The 20,614-nt window shown below is 46.1% G+C and overlaps 1 long non-coding RNA gene across 1 annotated transcript; it reads left to right on the top strand.

Moving 5' to 3' along the window:
• Positions 1-7,487: 7,487 nt before the first annotated feature.
• On the top strand, positions 7,488-18,636 carry LOC118291200. The gene is made up of 3 exons (XR_004786574.2): positions 7,488-7,629; positions 18,113-18,262; positions 18,360-18,636. It is a non-coding gene; the product is annotated as an uncharacterized LOC118291200 (long non-coding RNA).
• The last annotated feature ends 1,978 nt before the right edge of the window (positions 18,637-20,614 follow it).

The following is a 20,614-nucleotide window of genomic DNA, read 5'->3' as shown; positions in this document are numbered from 1 at the left end:
GAAGGTAGCGCGCAGAATTGTGGGTAAATTGCACGAGGCGCAACTTGGACATCTGGAACGTTTTCATTTCGCGGGCAGCCACTGAAGCAGTCTTCCCGTTGTTTGAGAGGGGCAATGTTAGTTTTTTCTGACACCAATGCATTTAAATGGAATAAGTATTATTAAAGTTGTGGTTCCTATTCTTGTCATTGCATCGCTGGTTTAGGCAAAAGTGAGGTTGGGTTGAATTTTGGGGTATAGAGTGGAGCTGATGGTCAGAAAGCAAAGTGTGCATAAGCCTGAGGAATGTACTATATCGTCAAGATAAGGTCACTGTACAGACTTTCTCCGATCGCTATCAAGAACCAACGAACCTGCACCCGGCATTCAGCCGCCTGCGTCTTCCTTTACAAACACTGCACACACCATTAGCAGAACAGGAAAATAATCATTGTCCATATGTAGATACTGTATTTCATGGTAAATGAAATAATGAGAGTAGTAAGAGAGAGAGAGGGGGGGGGGGCTCCGGCCTGCACACAACTGTGGGGACAGGCTTGGCCCTGTTGCCAAGATACCAGGGTCACCCCCTGTGGGCGGCGGTGTTCTTTTGGGCAGCCTGCAGTCGGGAGCAGGAGGAGAGAGAGAGAGAGAGAGAGAGAGAGAGAGAGAGAGAGAGAGAGAGAGGGAGGGTTAGCGCACGAGTGCTGATCAAAGTTTAGCCAGTGCCCTGCTGTTCTCCAAATAAATCCCTCCACCGCTGGGCTCTCAGTGCCAGCCTTGTTTCAATAAGTCTCCCTTATTGTACTCACAGCCGGGGGTCTTAGAGCGAAGCCATTCACCGTGAGCTTCCCACAGGATTACATATCTAAATATATGGTGTGAGAAGAGCCACTGCCGCATGTGTCTGTGTGTGTGTGTGTGTGTGTGTGTGTGTGTGTGTGTACATGCGCGATGGGCGTTTAGTGATTCTGTTAAATTAACCAGAGCTGAAGGGGATCAGTATGCTGAAGGGCCCACCACACACTGGCTGCTCCTGCATTAGCGGGAATTTACCAGTGATCCTCCCGTGCACCTACTGCGCATAACTTCACACACAGTGTTTTTCAGCAGACGACAAATGTTTCACTGTCAGATTGAGTTATCCACAATCTTTGTCTTTACTTACAAAAAAAAAAAGAAAAAGGGAACACTGCCAATGTTTGGCTTTTATTTTTGACATCATGCCAGGTGGGACACGAGAAGATTAATCTCAGTATCATCTTGGCATTTAGCAGACAGATTTGCCCAGGAAGTATTTAGCAAAACAAAGAAAACAAATCTTCAAAAACAACGCTTGTTTGTTTTTTTTCTTATCTCGTTCGTTATCTTGACAGTACATGATCAAACGTGATCTCCTTCCAATCTGGATCAAAATGTTTTGAAACGTCGGCGGTGCCAGTTCATGCAATGTCAGGTTGGTGACATATACAATAATCCCTCAGTGTAATAAACAAACGCTGTTTTCATTTTCTCAAAACTCATTCATATAGGCACATTTTTTGGAAACCAAGCTGTCTGTGAAGTCCTGACCTGCCACATTCAGAGAAGAAATATTTGTGAGATTATGTCTCAAGACCATTTATATAGATGTATATTTGTGGATGGAGCAGCACCTACGGGTCACAGTATAACGACTGGGTACCATATGCTGATGAAGATGATGAACTGTAAAATTTATTTTGGACAGAAATAATCTATGAATTCAACCGAAAGGAGATAGTATTTAATTTTTGTTATTGCTGTTGTGTGTACATGTGTGTGTGTGTGTGCGTTTTGTGAATAGCTACACACACCCCAGTGTGACCATTTGTCTAAAATGCAAGGAGGTTAAATTGGTTACTGTCTTCTGTAACTGTCTGTTACTGAGCGAACCAATGTTTATTCCTTCGAGTATCCTCAAGTGCACCAGGGTATAACCTGCCTGTAATTTGGAAAATCCGTTTAGTTACCCTCCTCCACAGTGGGTGAGGTATTTTGCTGATACCATAGCGTGCCTGGAGGGGGTGTAAAGTGTGATGGTGGAGGTGGGGGGGGGGGGGGGGGGGGGGTTGAACTTCTGGGGTTTCTAAATGGTCGACGACACTGTAGATATGGGTGCAGACTAATAGGCGGCTGAGGTTCCCACTGTCAGGCCTGATGGAAGCCAAACGCCGCAATGAGTAATTTGGTAAATATAGCGGCAGGTGGGACTTGTTGGACATGCCTACTCTCTCCTTCACAAATGGCGGGTAATGTTCCTGACCTCCTCACCCCACCGGGGGCCTCGGCAGCTGGGGCGCCTCAACCCATGCAACCCACACCGTCTACTCCCTCGTGTGCGTAACGTGTGTTTGTGTGCGTGAATGTGCATACGTGCCTGTCTGTGGGTCCGAATTGCCACATGGCCACCTGAGTTTTCCTTTATCGCAGCCCATTTTTCAGCTCTGCCACACACACACACACACACACACACACACACACACACACACACACACACACACACACACACACACACACACACACACACACACACACACACACACACACACACACACACACACACACACACACACACACACACACACACACACACACACACACACACACACACACACACACACACACACACGCTCCCTTTCATTCACAAGAAACTCCCAATTGGAATGTCATACATTACCGGCATGCTACTATTCCCTGTCCACCGTTGGGAACAAATCAGTCTTGTTTAGTCAGAACAGCCCCATTTTTCCACAAACTCTTCATGGTGACACTCTGTCACCACTGTGCCCCTGCTGTAGAGGGGATAGATCACACTCCCACTAGGTATAAACATGTCAGCATGAACGCTCGAGGTGGGGTGAGGAGATCCAGGGTTACTACTGAGTTTTGTGAGGAGGGTTTGAGCATGTAACACAATGACCTAAAGGGAGGTTGTCAAAGACATACGGGGGGGGGGGGGGGCAGAGACACAAATATGGTCCTTGTGTCCTAAATCAAATCGCAGTACGGAAGACAAGACGGATCTAACCGGTGGTCCGACAACACTGTAATGGAAACATAAAGGTGACAGAGGCCGAGGCAGTTTGGAATGTGTTGTCCTTGACCGTCACGAGAATAAAGAGGAGCGAGGAGTCTGCTGCCATGGCAACGTCACGTCTCAGCGGCGGCGGGCAGAGAGCAGAGGCAGGAGGTCAGGCGTCATGGTGATACGGTGCGTGATACCGTCATGTCTGCAGCTGCTGTGTGGTGAAGACTATGGAGGAAGATGAAAAGAACGAGTGGCGAGGGAACAAAAGAGGCCAACATGAAAAAAAACCTAAGTAGCAGTGAGCGGGACCACGGGCGAAAGAGAGACAGCAGGAGAGAAAAACAAGTTATCAAGTAGGCAACAGGAACAAACGAGCAGACAGACTGTCTTCTCCGACACTCCCACAGCGTGTGGCCAGACGGCGACGTGTAATGAGATGTTACAGTAAATGGCTAATGCGTGCCTCATGCGGAGAGGGACAGAGGGACAGAGTGTCTCCATATCCTCGGGCCACAGGGGTCGGCTCATTAAAGCAAGTGTCCTCCGCTGGAGACATTAGTGCTCTTTGATGAAGCCGAGGGCTCCACGTCAGCCGCAAGGACGCAGATAAACTCCCAATCTCTGCCCCGCTAAAAGCCTCTCTTGTCTGGGCCAGGGAGCGGGGAGCGGGGAGCTGCAGGGGGGAGGCTGGGGACGGCAGGGGCCCCGGCCCGGGAGCGGAGAGAGGACAGGGGCTTTCAGGGGGATCAAACGGTGCTGATAGGGAGGCGCTGCTCGTCCCGCTACCTCAGGGTGTGACGGTCTAAAGCTGATTGCACGGTGGGCTACCGTTTCATGGAACATGTTCCCAATACGCAATGGTTTTTAATTACTTTACGCGAGTGAAAAGAAATGGAAAAAAAAAATATGAACACAAAGTCAAAGAAGGTTTTCACTCTGCTTGTTTTCCGTGGAGAAACGAAGGACTTAGAAATACAAACAGCAAGCTCAACAAATGCCCCTGCAAATTTTGCAGACTGTCAGCATTCAGCGATTTTTTTTCGCTGACAGGTTTTTCCCGAGTTTTACATCCAACTGTGGTGGTCAAAGATGTGGAAAGGTCCAGAAAAAAAGAAAAAACGAATGCACATTTATATGTTTGCGCTTCCTTTTTCTCCCCCCCGACAAAGATGCGAACAGACAAGGGCTTTCCTCTTCTCACAGAGCAGTTAGGAGTCCACAGAGACTTCGCCGGGAGAAAAATATGTACGGCCAATTTTTGGGTTTGGCAGAGCGATTCCTATTCCCCCTTTGGCTACCTACTCACTCTCAGAGGAAACGGTATTTAATGACACTGCGTAATACAACGGACATGTTGAAATGAAACGGAATACTGAAAATGACAGCAGAGTTTTTGTCATCGTAAATTTCAGAAAAACTGGACGTGCGAGTCGGAGTTTCGCCGTTAAGGCCCCTGATCGTCCCACACATGAACTGCACACAACCATCTTCTTGTTATTTTCCATTAGAACGTTTGTTCTAAAACAGTAAGTGGGTGATTTGTTCTGTGGTTTCCCGTCATTTGATGCGAAGTGGGTGATCTCAGTTGTTTCCACGCATCACTCAGAAGTGAGCGATATCAAATTCAGGCCCCGAATGTGAGTTTAGATTATTGTTAATCTATTCTGATCAAAACCACCGACTGATCTACACAAACCACGTGGATTAGCTACGCTCTGAAATGATGTTCCTAGACCATTTATATTGTCTGTGGATGGACCAGCACCCACAGGTACTGTACCATTCGCCGAAGAAGATGATGGATAAAAAAACTGTAGAATATTCTAGGACAAAATAATCTATAAAGATAAGTTATGGGATCAGAATATAGTTATATTTATGTTGTTATTTTGCATATATTTTGCATATTCACATACTCCCACTGTTTGTATGCCAGTAAGTAACGTCTCTCTCCCCCAAGCTGTTTTCCAAGGACCTGCCAGTGTGTCTGGGAAAATGCACGACTCTCTCCCCCACAGCTTGGGCAGTGGACAGACGACACATGCGGTCAGTTCTGTCTGGTCATTTTGAACATGAAAGACGACAGAGGGAACCGGTCGGCGCGACCAAAAGCTGAGGTCACGGCTCAGGGAGCCCATCTCATCATATAAATGTGGGTAGATTTGTTTTCTAAGGATTTATTCAGGCAGCTCTAGACACTCGTTCAAACCAAATTTGGCAACACTAAATAAACCTGCTCGCTCAAAAATCATATGGATGAAAAGGATCTTACTGGTCAGAGGGTATTCAGGGCTTTTCCTTTACAGACGAGAGCGTTCCCCAGTCAAACATGTAGTTCTGCTCTCCGCCCTGACGGTGGCGATCACGAGTACAGTCACGGAGCCTGTGAGAAAGGAAAGGGGATTTCTCAGCTCTCCATATCAGCTCTGGAGAATGTGTACAAAATAGAGTGCCAGCAGCTTTGCAGTTTGATTTGACATGCCAGACGTCTGCTTGGCCGCCCGCTGCTGCTGCTCGCATCAGATTTTATTTTGGAGTAGCTGAGAGCTTGTATCAAAATCTATTCCTGTTCTTGTGTTCGTTCGGCCGAAGTAAATGGCTTGTAATCAATTCATTTTCACATTGCTACCACTCATGAATGTCAATCACGGGCTAACTGGAACTCTGAGAGGCTTATTAAACTCAGCAGATTTTTGGGGAAGTAGAAATGAATGAAAATGCAAAAGTCAGCTTCGGGTCCATGTCTCCCGCTTCCTGCCTGAGCGTGGAGGCGGATCGATCAAAGGCAGCCTAATCCTCACTCCGCGTCCAGTCTCAGGCGGCCAGCACTCGGGGGGGGGGGGTTATCAAGGGAGAGATGACCTCTGACCTCTGACCGACTGCAGGTCCTGGGACAGGAAGAGGTCAGGGGGTCGTAACAGAAACTCATTCACACCTCACAGTGCTGGGCCGCAGAGGGAGGTGGTCTCCTGCCGGGGGTCTGCGAGCGTCTGGCGGCTAAGGAGCCGCCGCACGAGCAACCAGACAGAATCCTGGCAGCGGGACCGCAGCAGATATCAAGTTTGTTGGGAGTCTAGACGGTGAAGTATGCGCCTCGGAGAACTTGATCAACCTCGATGCGTTATCTACTCATGCTAACGTTTACTGTGAACACAGAGCTTCTAAAAGCGCAGATCGACGTTTCCACGAAGTCGCAACATGACGGGAGACTTCGTCGGAGCTCACGAGAACCAAACAGAACGCAGGAACAAGGGACCAGGAGTTGAGTGATGGGAAGAGAGGCGGCGTGACTTCCTGTGCCCGCTTTAGTCTTCAAGATTTGAGATTAAACAATAATACAAAACTGGCTAAAACCTGATCATCCGGGATATCGATGAAAAATGCCACAACTCATCCTGCAACACATTTTCAAGCCCTGTGATTTATGAGACTGAATGAGTTTTACATGACTGGTAGAATAGGAGGTTAGTGGTGTCATCTTTGCTTTGGTTATCTTTGTTTATTTTTTGTTTTTATTTATTTAAAACCTTTGGAACATTGATGTTTCACATTTTAGATATCAATATGAATCTGTATTCAGGGAGAGCAACAGTTCGAGCGAACGCCACCTAATAACATGCTCACATCTGCTAAACATGCTAATGTCTGGCAGGCAACATGGTCATAGTGTTCAAGATGTCCCTTTTGGCCGAACTTTGCTGTGCAAGCAAGGGCTGGAGTTATTAGTATTATTTTATCAAGCCAAAATGAAGAGCCTGCAGGCGTTGGTAGAAGAAAAGTCATCATCTGGGGATGTCTATTCAAAATCTCATGCTAATCCTGGACCAAAGTGGTCCAATCATCCAAAAAACAGGCATTTTGCCCTCTTGAGTGACTTGTATCGCTAAAAGTGGGGGAAACAAAATGAAAAAAGAAAAAAAGATGAAAGAAAAAAAGCAACAATGGATACAGGTGTCAGCATTGTGCACAATCCTAAAACCTGCGTGAAGAGCTGAATTCCACGAGTAATTACAGTTCTGAGTTCAAAAGCATCCGGACACAGGGACTCTTTCAGAAACGACGTATTTCGGGAGCCCCTCTCATGACACCAAGGTGAGTGAGGTGCATCGACCTGCCCGCGCGAAAAACAAAACAGCAGCTCGTGGCGAGGCGCGTGATCCCGGCTGCGCCACCGGCCAGAGGTATCGGTTGAAAAGTGCGATCAAACTTTGTCATCTGTCCGAGGGCCGCCGCGTCTTTGTGCGCCACGGTATCAAAGCGCCATTGGCGCGGGATCACCGGAGAGCGCCGGCTTTGATCCGTTGACGGCTGGGTGTCTCCGGAGCCCAGCGGCTGACCTTTCATCTGGCCCAGAACCTGGGATTCACCGCGGCTTCAGTAATAAGATGATTAACAATAATAACCCCCCCAAGAGAACGGGAGTAGGGGGGGGGGGGTTTCTGAGTGAAGAGTACTTTGGGCTGTTATGTTGTCTCTTCTCTTCACTCTTCCCTCCGTCCCACTTAAAATTCCCTCCCTGCATTTCATCCGAGCGTGACAGTTTGTGTGACATGATCCACACAACATCAGCCCTCCCTCACACAGGAGGACCTCACCGACTGGTACGTGTCCCTCTTGGGTCAGGAGTGCAGACTCTGCTACTTCACCGCAACGTATTATTACATCTGGACTACATACAATGAAGTCGCTTACACAGAAAATATAATTGACACAAAAGGCATTTATTGCGTGGGAGTATGAAGAGCACGGCTTCTTCTGTTGAAGTGGAATTCAAGACATATTTTATACCAAATAGAGTCATTTAAATGTTCCAATATCATCACAGCCAATGTATGAAAGGGAAATATAGAATTGTATACTATATAGTTTAGTATGGTAATAATTCTTAAATGGATTAAGAAAGAAAAAATTATAAATTTATGAAGTTCATCAGGAAGTGTTGACTAAAATCTACATTTGACCATTATGCTGAGAGGATGATCTTCTTAGCTAGTGTCATCAATCCTAACAGTGCCTGCTATAGGTCCGACTGACTGTCACAGCGAGTCTGCTTTTGGTTAACGTGTCCCGACTTACACAAACATTAAATAACCAACAAGAAGAACTTGCTGGCAGTAGAATTTCAATGCTTTTCAGGACCTGTCACATGTACAGGTTGATTACAAGATGCGTGTGGTGGAGACCAACAGTTTCAACCATCTGTCTTTTTTTCGAACCTGATGCACCAGATGGTTTGTACACAGACCCCATCAAGAAAGGCTTCATTGACAACGGTTTGAAAAAGAACAGCAGGTGCTTTCATAAGATATTCAGTGCATCAACTTCTATCACAGTGGCTGAAGCCAAAGTGTATTATACCTCGAATGAAAGGAGAAAAGATACTAGAAACAACAACAGCTTGGATCTTTTGTACGACGGAGTATTAGAGCCACTTAGAGTCAAAAATATGAGATTTTGAGAATAAAGTCAAAAATATTAGTACGTAGTTTTGCATAAACGCATGCTCCCATTGGAGGAAAATAAACGCTTCTAATTTGAAAGACTAACTTCACTGTCATATACTCTGTTTGTCATCTGCAAACTGATCTTAGACGTACAAACGCAGGGGACGTCCTGTTTATCTTCCCCTGTCTGGTCTCCAGTACGAGCCTCAGACTACAGGATTACAATCTGCCCAAAACAGGAGCCACGCAGGGGGAAGACGGGTTTGCTTTTTTTGGGGGGGGGGGGGACACGACGACACTGCACAAACATATTAGGACATCATTAAAGCAAGCCTCGTTGGAAAGCAGCGACGCAAAAGATGTCTCCTTGATGTTCGGGGATGTTGTCCATTAACAGCAGAGGACACGAGGAAGCGATGAAGTCAGGCAGCCGAAGCTCAAGTTGCCTCTGCTCTGCATCACGGTGCCGGGGGGCCACAAACTCTTCTTCTCCTCCACTGTGTGTCACCTCCTGCATTCAGACGCACTGCGGCACAAGGCAGCGCTGCGGCTCGGCTGGCTTATTACAGTCTGTGTGCCTGCGCTTGTGTTACATCCTTATTTGCTGCCGGGCTGGGGAGGAATGAAAAGAGACCTTCGTTTGGGATCTGACCTCGCTTGACCGCACACCGCAAGAAATGTGGGTAAATATATATGCATAAGGGCTCCTACGCTTTAGTCCGCTGGCCCCGGGGACTTAATGCAATAGATGCTGGAGGCCCCCCCCCCCAATATACAATCAGCAGACGGAGACCCAGGGCTCAAATTATAATCAGCCTCAGTTTACATATTGTTTGTTGTGGGGCAATTAGGCCGTCCGAGCTCAGACAATGCGGTTATACTTTCCTGCAGCAAATGGCCTGCATCCTGTGCCTTGACACTGCCAAGAAAACCCTCAAATAACAACGGAGAGGGAGAGAGAGGCAGAGATGTGGCTCCTGTGGGTCTTGCCTAAGAACAGGCCTGAACCTGGCTCCATGCTTGTCGGCAGGGAGAATCAGATACGGCCCCATTTCCCTGGAAACCACCTCCAGTCACCCTCTCCTCAGACGGGATCCTTTTTTTCTGTCTCTATCCTTGTTTCTCTTTCGCCCAAGGTTTTAGTTTGCCTCATGCAAATTATTAGTCTGCGCTTTCCATTTTTTTTTCCCAAAAGCCCTCCTGACGTCTGACGTGGAAATTACAAGCGGATGACGAGAGGTCTCAGCGTACTGAGCTGTCAGAGTAACACAAAGACGAAACTGCGGCAGAAATTTAAAAAGAAAAGTAAAGAATGTTGTTCTTTCAACATGCATGGTGTCATCCCGGGGCTGGAATTATGGGACGTTTTTTCTCCCTTTGCTCGTCTAATCTCGAGTCTCGTATGGAACTGATTTACTATGTGATACGGAACCTTGGCAGACGAGTCTCCCTGATCGTATCTGGTACATCGCACACCAGCGCACGATATTTGTCAACACGTCTGACGTTCAAGCATTCCTCTTCTCCTCATCTTTCCCCGTCTTCCTGCTCTTACGGACCACCGCCCTTTCACCACTGCCACCTCCTGCCCCTTCCGCGTCCCCCGGATCCTCTGCGGATCAGGAGACCAACATGAAACACACAGTGACAGACAGAAACATTTGTTGTTGCTTTTTTTTTTTTATCAATGAGATCCCACGATGTCTGTGAACGAAGATGAAAATAAAAAAAAAAATAGAACAAATGTGTCTAACCCTGCCATGGAATGTGGCTGCAAGGGGGAAAACGAGACAAATCCAGAGATATCGGTGTGTCCACGGAGGTGCTGTCACGCTACCGCCAGGCTCAACCCCTCCCCACAAACACAAAAGGATTAGTCAAAGTCGCTCAGACTCTTACAGGATTAAAACATGCACTGGTATTTCGGTTGTGCCGGCTACTTGGCAGACTCTGCCGCGCTGGACGCGAAGGCTTTGTTTGCGAGGTCAGTGTCGACGGGAAGCGAGCAGGATGTGTGACCGCAGCAGTGGTGTGTCACATGACATGGGCCAGAGTCAGACGCGAGTCACGATTCTGACCGGCGACCCGACTTTGACGACAGTGACTTCTGATTTAACTACGTTTTTTTTTGTTACTAAAGCAAACATTGAAGAGAGAGAGACGGTTGAAATTTGAATAAACTCCCGCAAAATTCGAACCCTGTTCACAGGGGAATAACACACTGATCATTCGGCTTTTTTCTGTTGCAACACGATATGGAACCGGACTTGGGACTTGACCTTAGACTTGTTAGACTCGGCTTATGTAACTAATGAAAAATGCCTTCCCTTGATTTATTTTGAAGCGACGTGACACCCCAGTAAGGTGCCATCTTGGGTGTTCCCCGCTCTCTTCCCGGCCTGTGGTGGCTGGGTGGAGATCCGCTGTGGGACACTTGCCACTATACACTGGATCTTTGCTTCTCTTCTCGTTAATAAAACCCACGTGGGGACAATTTGGGGCCACATTTATACACGTATATACACATATATATATCTATATATATCTATATATGTATCTATATATACACACACATATTGCACAGCCAGGGAACTCCAAGGTCACCTCACATATATCACCATTAGGAAATACCACAGCACTGCAATTGCGCGCGTGTATTTTTGCGAACCTATACATTTAAGACTTGTATATCAAAACACCCTGGATTCGATGAAAATGGTTGCCTCTGGAGAAATGCATGCGTGTGCTCTTTTGGTGAAAAAGAAGAAAAAAATCCTGTCTATACAATAACAAGCAGTGAAACAGGATACAGCACCGCGAGGCCACTGGGTCCGCACTAGGAAGAGGGTTGATTTAAAGAGGGGCAAGTGAATTTAAGTTGCGGAAAAAATATCCTTTTCTTTTTTTTTTTTCCTCCACCATGTTTGCCAGACAAAGAGTCACTGTGCCACATGAGGTGTTTTTGCTGTAAAGCTTGGAGTAATTGCGCTTTAATAAACCTCTCATGGCAGACATTTGTTTCATTTAATTAAAGGGGGGAAAAAAAAAAATCAATCTCACAGTTGTCCAATTCTCAAAGTCCATTCATTAAATCAATTCAGTGGATTGCTGGGCTCCTCTGTGTGTGTGTGTGTGTGTGTGTGTGTGTGTTCAAACTCACATTCAGGTAAGGATTTTCCCTGTAAATCCTGCTCACTGACACTTCTGTCAAACGTTAAAAGTGATAAAGTCATATCACCATTTTGTTTAACTTCAGTTTTCATTATCACCCTTTTTCTCCATCTGCGGAACAATAACACGCCAACACCAGCAGTCACCACATCTCCATATCCCCATGCTTCTGGTTTTTCCAGCATTTGTCATACCTCTCTCTCCGTCTCCCCCAGCCCAGATCCCACAGTCTCATTACGGGGGCGGGAGCCAGAGTCTCCCATTATCCCAGTCCCTTCTTATTACCCAGCCCATTATTCCCACTGTGAAGATAAAGTGAGACAGGAAATGAAATAAACATAGCGCGGCCGTCGAAAATGAATGGCTTCTGATTGAGACCACCACTTCTCGTTGTTTATGGCGCCCATCCACTTACTTGTCCTTTCCATCACTCGGATGCTGTGTCAGCGCTGAGTGGACTCGGTCACAGCAGTGAGATTGACTTCATGCTGTACTGTATATGTACAATCATCCTCATCCGTCCATCAATTAGCTCTAACAGCTCATCTGTTGAGGGGGGTAGGAGAGATGGAGCCAATCGCAGCTGACATTTGGCAAGACATTGGATACAACGTGGACCGGTCGCCACAGTTGGCAACTCATCCTTATTCCACGCAGAATTCTGTCTCATACAGATTTTGTTTTACCTGGTTGGACTGTGAACAAAATACATTAACTCTCTACTGTTGAGTAATCACTTTCAGAACACAGGCCTCAGCGAAAAAAAGATATGAGCAGATCAAAATTGTTGAGAAACACAGCAATATTCCCTTAAGTTATGTCTTAAGTGCTGACCAGCTGTTTTTCCTCATTGATGCAAATATCGAGGGATCACCTGCGGTCGGGAGGATATCGTGATATCAGACTTGTCATGACTCCAGCCTTTACGATGTCCAAAAGTAACTTGGACATCCAGCAGATCAGTCAGATTATCTTTGGTCCCTGAGGAAACCCAGCACGAACCCTGCATTAAGTGAGTCCTTCATTTTAATAAAAAGTTTTACCGGTGAGAGGTTCTGCATTACAAGATTACTTCACACACAAGGGCTTTTCACTGCAGAACCTCACACAGAGGCAGTGCAGTTAAGACACGGGAGCTTTGGGCGAAACTCCACCTGAGGCCACAAAATATAATACATATAATAAAATCGATTTGTTAAGTACTTTTCATACTTCTTCTTTATGTTTTTGGAACTCAGTTCCTTTTTTTTTTCTCTTCCAAGACCATTGAATATTAAGCAACAGCTAGCAGCCGATTAGGGTAAAGCCCAGAACAAAGACTGGATAAAGGGGAAAACAGCCTGGCTCCAATTGTTAAGACTTGCATATATCTTTAGAATTTTTTTTTTTCAAAGTTGGACTGAGTGCAGTCTTTGCAGTCACGTATCATCCTTGTTTTTTTTCTCCAATCATTTACTTTATGACACATGACTGATCTTATTGGAGGATCAGCTTAGAAAATGTTAGAATATTTACATATATCTGTATTTTGCCTTCCTGTAAACATGAGTAAGTATTTGCACAAGCTGCAGCCACTGTGTCTCTATTACATCAGGGTGTTACTGCAATGCTGCTAATCAAATATGACGCGGCAGCTCCAAGAAAAGAGTTAAACTGACAGCGTTAATGTATTCAACTGTACAAACGATGCCTATTATGACACTTTAAGTACTGGGAAAGAGCATTAGAATGGAAATCATCATATATTTTAGGTGGGCTTATTTTTGCTGCACATGGCCTGATATTAATTCAGGAACACCAGTGGAGTTACCGTAGTGTGTGCGCGTCGGAGTTAGTGTGCAGTGAAACTTGAATGTTTAACTTCCTCTAGGGGAGAAATCTGAGCATAATTGGCTCCGATTTCAATTTTAGTATTACAACACATTTAATAAAAAATACTTAATGGGTCTTGTTGCTTTTCTTGGATTGGCCAGCGCAACTCAAATAAGTGCCTCTGATTACCGGTAATGAGTTTGGGATACACTTTCCAAACGTCCTCACACAAAATGTATCACATCGCAAGTGAATGCGGTAGACGGCTCACCAGGGTGATTATGCAAGAAAAAAAACCTGTGGATAAACAGCTGAACCTTGTAAACCAAGGCACATTTTCTGCAACTCCCTCACTTCCCTTAACCCCCATTTCTAACGAAAATATCCCCCAACCGTCGCCGCCCTCTCTGCTCACTGGAAACCGACAGCATTACACTCCTGCATTCCTGCTCAGCGACGTTCGCCGGTCCTGTTTTCTCTTGGTAGAATATCGCCAGAAAATGAGTCCGCGGGCAAAGTGGCTCGAGTCTTGTTTGAGCATCAACCATGTCACCGCCAAACTCTCGCTGCTTCTAAAACCTGTAAAGATAAAATGAGGGCTTTTTCGACATTGCAGCTACGAATGACGGCAATCAATGTGGGTCGACGTCCGCTACTTTCCTCTGTAATGGCACCGCCCCCAATGTCCCAATGTCCCATCCCACTGTGCAAACAATAACAGCCTGGCCTTCTTGTTTGCCTATGTGTCAAATGAACTGTCGGGCTCCAGTGGTGGCCCGGCTCGGTTAGCCAATTTGCAGGGAAGATCCACTGGGATCTGGTGTACCCTTGACAATATAACCAGTTGCCAGGGAAATGCGATATCCAAACAAGCGGAGCGGCGGACTGTTGACTCAGGATATTGCTAATGTTTAACATTAGCCAACGCACAAGCCACCGGCCTGTCCTATAGCTGAGGAGTATGTGCAGAAGCCTATCAGTGATCCACAGCCTGACAACTGTACAGGCTTTTAATAGTGCACAGCATCACCCGAAAGAGACGCGCACTTCCTGTCCCGCACAGGCACTCTCATGAAATGGAATATTGCGGTTGCCAGAGCATTTGTTATGGCATCAGGCGCATGTTCTTATCTCCCACACGCGGCAACACCGTTTTCAAGCGTCACACGAATCAAAAGTTCCAAAAAGCTTCACTCAAACACATTTGCTGTAATTGAAGCTAGAATACAATGTTCTTTTTGTCCTGACGATGACAACCATCATCTAAAAAGTGTCAAATTGTACTGGTGGAGAAGCAGGAGAATGCTTCTTGTGTTCAATGCAAAGAGACGTGGTAAGACACAATCCGGGCGGAAGTGAGAGACGCCTCCTTTCCTTTTCCTGCCTTGCACCCAAAGAACCTCCGGTCCCTGTGCATGTCTTGGCTCTTAGACAGGCTGCAAACACACAATGAGAAAAGCCGGGCAGTAAGTGACACACAGATGGCGAGCCGTGTCTTTCAGTGGCACCATCACTCAGGACTGCGGTTATCCTTTGCACCTGGCAGCGCGGCCAGTCAAAGTCAGCCAAGCTGAGCGTTTCTCATTGGATGAACATCTATCGACGGAACAGAAGCTGCGCTGTGTTTTCATGGTAAGTTTGCCCCCTTCAAGTTTTTTTTTGTTTGTTTTTTTTGTGAGGGAAAATAGGATGTGCTTTTATGATTCCCTGTTTTGTGAATAAACCTCATTTACAAGACGGGGAAACAGGCAATGGAAACTCAAACATAGAACAGAAGCGTTTTAAGTAGCTGCGCTCCCTCAAACACTCATACACAGACGTTGCACACACGCGCGCTCGCGTAAGTGCTCACTCCACCACAAACAGTAAACACACATGGGATCAAATGCATGCAACAGCGTAGACACACGTTCAAGAAACACACATGAAATGAACTCAGTCACTTCATCACACACACACACACACACACACACACACACACACACACACACACACACACACACACACACACACACACACACACACACACACACACACACACACACACACACACACACACACACACACACACACACACACACACACACACACACACACACACACACACACTAACCAATGCTATTAAAAAAAGGGAAGTGGAGACAATGGTGCGCCTCTATGGCCGGGTCGGGTGAGTGACACACAGGGCTATAATTCCCTGAATTTCGGAAAGGCTTTCCAAGCCATACTGACGTCTCGGAGACTGGAGCGAGACGGGCTACGGTCAGTTTTTACCACCGCAAACTTCCCCGTCACTATAGGCACGACTCTATAAGTAGCACAGAGTAACTGGGCAGATGAAGCCGCTTCAATACCTCCCGATGATGCCATGGGGACAGACGGGCAGAACCAGGAGCGGACGGAAAAGGAGAGAGAAGGCACGGTGTTAGAAACAACTCCACTTGTGCTGAGCTGATTCCTGCTCCCCCTCCCCGCTCCCCCTTTTCTTCCCACACTCCCTCCCCCCCAGCGGACACTGGTGCCAAACTGCCGGGCCGCGGTGGCGAGGGTGCATGTGGTGTATGTCTGCGTGCCTCCGCCTGTGTGTGTGTGTGTGTGTGTGTGTGTGTGGTGTGTGACTGTGTATTGGGAATGAAGACGCAGAGCCAGGGCATACCTTGGGGCCATTAGTTCAGTCCTCGCTGGCATCAGCAGAACACGGCATTAATTGGACACAGTAGCTGCGAGATCACAGCAGCACCGACTCATTTGTGAAAATGAGTAAATTGTCCGTCTCGTCTTCCCCGAGCGCGTCTTTGTTGTGGAAGGTGTGTTTATAAGGGGGACGTGGAGGGATAATATCTAGCATGTGAGCTGAAGAAGGCCCTCATAAGGGCGAAGAAGAGAAAAACACACAATAACAAACTCTTGAACATGCAAGGTTGACGCTTTTTAAGTCTGCGTTGAGCTTCTGATGTGATTTACTGCAGTTTATGAAGAGAAAACAGATCCTCAGACTTTAACTACATACAGTATACTATATAATTAAGATTTTATCTTGTGCTGTGACACAGGTCCCAGATCAGGTGTTGTCTACTACGAACCCAGTAGACCCCCCCCCAAACCCCTCTGAAGTACATGAAGAAGCATAACTCAGTACACCAGCTTGTTGGTTATACGATATTCCTGCCATGCAATGCAATTTTACACAGTCGGTCGTGGTATTGAATCATGAAATACAGCCATGAACAAAGGCAGGCTTCCAATCCTCCTAAAAAATGGTTTCGGAAACAAATGTAGTCAACATGTTTGTTGGAGGATGCATTTGTGGAGAAGTAGGATCAAACGGAAACGGGACCAAAACAATGCGTACTTTTAAATCCATATGAAGTGTGCAAATTCACAGGACGATTTGCATGAGGACAGTGGCAAATTTCACGTTCTGTTCATGTATGAAAACCATGTGCTTTGAACTCACACGCATGTTTTTCGCGTGACTTCTCTTTTGTTCCTCTCTGCATCACAAACACTATAATCTGTTCCCAAGGACCCGTCTCCCACGGAGCGCTAAAGCAGCCGTGACACTGTTTGATGGAATTCGTAGTTTTCTTGTGTCCAAAACCCACAGCGACCAAACTGTACCCGAGTGAGCTCCTTCGCATATTTTCACAAGCTATGTATACTTTCAAAATGTCTGGCTGCAGTGCTGACATGACCCCACATATTCGCTCTCCGAACAATGGCTGAAATAGACAAAAAAAAGTGTTATCCACATTAAACTGCGATTTCCATCATAAAAAAGGCCACTCTTTGTTTTCCATGGCTCCTGTGGTGAGCGCGGAGGCCTGGGCCCATGAAGATGAATGAGTCAGTGCATTGATAGCAACTGGCATAGAAAACACTGTGGCTCTCTTGAGCTGTGGAGTTCTTCTCTCCATCCGCCCGTCCACCCGTGCTTCCTCCCCGTCCGCCCCACACACGCTCACCAGGCATGCGGATGAGCACAAGAGCCTCCCACAGCTCCTCATTTCCCTACAGGGGAACTGTCTCTCTCTCTCATCCCCCCCGTCTCTCTTTCCCTCCGGAGCGGGCCGGCTGCAGTAATCGCTGGTGTGTGTGTTCCCGATTCCCTGCCTCCGTGGCGGGGAAGGCATCTTGGAGCACTGCCTGGACATTTGTGATTCATCAGTGAGTTTGGTTGCTGCCTTTGTTCTTAATGGCGCTGGTGGAGAGGGTCCAGTAAAACGCTGATGACGCACTGCTGTGCTCCTGGCGCTCGACCCAAACACAGCTAACTCCCCCCCCCCCCCCCCTCCAAAATCTTCACCGCCACCCCCAAACTTCTCTGAGCCTCGGTCCTCGTGGCCTCCTCGTACGCCACACCCTCCCTCCCACACAAACAAACAAGCGCTCAATCCCACATATCCGCTCACAAAACCCCCTCAATGGAATTGAGCGAAAGGAGGCACTATTTAATTTCACATTTCACAAGAACAAATCAGTGTTCCATTTCCCCTCAGACGGATTAGTAAATCTCTTCATTCCCTTGCGGCACCTCCTCCCTCTCTTCTGTCGTCACCACTTCTGGTTTTGTGTGATTTTCATTCATTACCTCTTCAGTAAGTAAATAAAGCCTAGCGTGTGTGTGTGTGTGTGTGTGTTTTCCTGGACATTACAGGGAGTGTGTTTCACAGTGGTCGTTTGGTCAGCATTGCATCAACATGGGCGTGCATGTGTGGCATATCCCGCCGTGCCTGGTTTGCAGCGGAGCGCAGGGCAGCTGACAGAAGTTGAACACATCGCTCTTCTTGAACCGTTCAGCTCCAAGGTGAGGGAGGGAGACTGACGTCCACACAAGTACGTTTTAGTTTTAAATAAAGATGCATCACCTTTGCCACATTAACTCCTGTCGTTCCACACTCCAGAGTTCTCGAGAAACTGCGTCCAGGTTCGCCTCCCGATTGGCTCATATCAGTCACGAGTCGTCTGCCAGCCGCAAATGCAGAGCGTTGCTAACATTTACCGTCAGTCGTGGGTCCAAGAATAGAAAACCCCTGGTCTTTGGTTTTTGCCATTGCTGTTTCTTGTCCAATGCATTTTTCGAAAGTAAGCAGTCACCTGCCAAGTAGACAGTCTGCTTCCTGTTTACACCAGCGTGTGCACGACCAGCGCATCACATGAATTGGTCATGTGTTCTGAGATTATTCCTGATATGGAGCTAAATTGTTTGTCTATTTTTCATTTTAACAATGTTTTAGAATGAAAATATATTAGTGTGGATGAAGCCTCAGGCCGACCCGCACATGGGACTCACGTTATAAAAAATAATAACTGTAAAAAAAATAAAATAATAATAACCAGAAAACATAATAAAGAATGAAAATCTACTCTAATGCTTTCAGGTAAGAATGTAAATCCAGGTCCAGTTTCAGCTCTGAAAAAAGATAATATTATCTTTGCATTTACTATATTATAACCAACATTGCATCATTTTATACAAACATATTCTATAGCCCAATAGTCTAGAATGTTCATCTATCTTAATCAGTTTATTTAAATTAAAATAACTTGATTAGAATAACTAATATTATAAAATATTTGACGTAAATCACTGGCGTGCTTGGAACTGGATGTGCCGTACCGAAAATGTACGTTTGCTGACTGTAAAAATTACGTTTTCCAGAGTTGGTTGTTTTAATAAAATTAAAAAATGATGTTTTGAATTGACAAAAATGTCCTTTTCCAAAATGGCTCGCTCTGAGACAAAGTGTTCCCTTGAACAAGGCTCTTTATGGGCCCCTCTCTCTCCCTCTGTGCCACCTCCATGTAGGTCTCTCTGTTTGGAGAAGGAAACGCGAGGGCCTTGAGGATCATGTAACTCACTTCAAACTGATTTGGGTCAAGCTATGAGATTTGAGTTTTCCTTGTTTCTGTTCCAGAATGCATCCAACACAGAGCATTATCTGGGCCGTGTGGTAGAAAGTATGACCTTTTATAATTTTATTTCCCTAAAAAAAAAAAGAATATGGAGGTTCTTCCAATAACATGGCACATGGCTACGGTTCATGAGTTGGAACTGGACGAATGGTATTTGGTGTCTAAGTGGGCCTGACAAGATCCACCAGCATTTACGGTGGGAAAACATTTCCCTGGAAATGGTTACCAGACAAAATAGAGTTGGTGCAAAAGACACTTATTATGACTGGTCAGAAATTCATGAATGGAAAACATTAGCATTTTTTATTTTTTTTTGTGCACATTTTGTTGAATTCACAAAAGAACCTCATTGTAAAGGGCATCGGCCCAGCCCATTGCATGTCATGACAAATCTTATTATATTTATTATATATGTATTATATTGCTGCCTCATTCCTGAATAAAAACATATATATTACAGGCAAACAAATATTTTTTTGAAGAGAAATTATTTGCAAGCGAAATGATTTTCATTCGCACCAACAAACATTTATTCTACTATTCATCCATGCTACAACGCTGTACTCACCACTTGAACCCTGCTGCGTGCCAAGTTACAGCTGCTGAGCTATGATTGGACAATCACTGTTTGGGGGGGAAGTGGTCCAGAGCACAGTCACTTGAACAGAAGTCCAACAACATGATTTGAGGCCCACTGTAATCACCCTGTACCTTTCTGTGTGAACTCTCCTCTTTACAAAAAAGTAAGTAAGTTCAAACATTCACAGTTCGAGGCCATTACACGCCATCCAGCTCCGTGAGAAGCCTCAGGCGGGATCAGGCTCATCCCCATGCCTGGCAAAGACACACCTTTGTCTCATAATTGAATGCGAGACAATAGCAAGGGTTATTATTTCCAATTTCACTGTCTCCCCCCCAGACACACACACACACACACACACACACACATTCTCATCGCAAACTTCACAGGAGTCCCTTAGTCATAATTGTCATCCACCAATAGAGGGGGGGGGGTTTCCCCCGCTGTTCTCACAAAGGCATCCTGTCACTCAGGTTTGCCACTTATCAAGTCAAACATTGCACATAAAATGGGCGTCTTTGTCAGCCGACCTCTGTGTGTAGGAGAGGAAGGGGAGAGGAATAGAGGGTTATTCATGTCACTGTAGGGCAAGAAGGTGTAGGGAAGGAGGGCCTTTCTACCACTGTAATAGACTAACTAACCATAATCACAACAACAAGGGTG

This window comes from Scophthalmus maximus, chromosome 21, assembly GCF_022379125.1.
Source record: "Scophthalmus maximus strain ysfricsl-2021 chromosome 21, ASM2237912v1, whole genome shotgun sequence".
Classification (NCBI taxonomy): domain Eukaryota; kingdom Metazoa; phylum Chordata; class Actinopteri; order Pleuronectiformes; family Scophthalmidae; genus Scophthalmus; species Scophthalmus maximus.
Note: the sequence above shows the minus strand (reverse complement) of the source record. Positions and strands in the feature narration are given on the sequence as shown.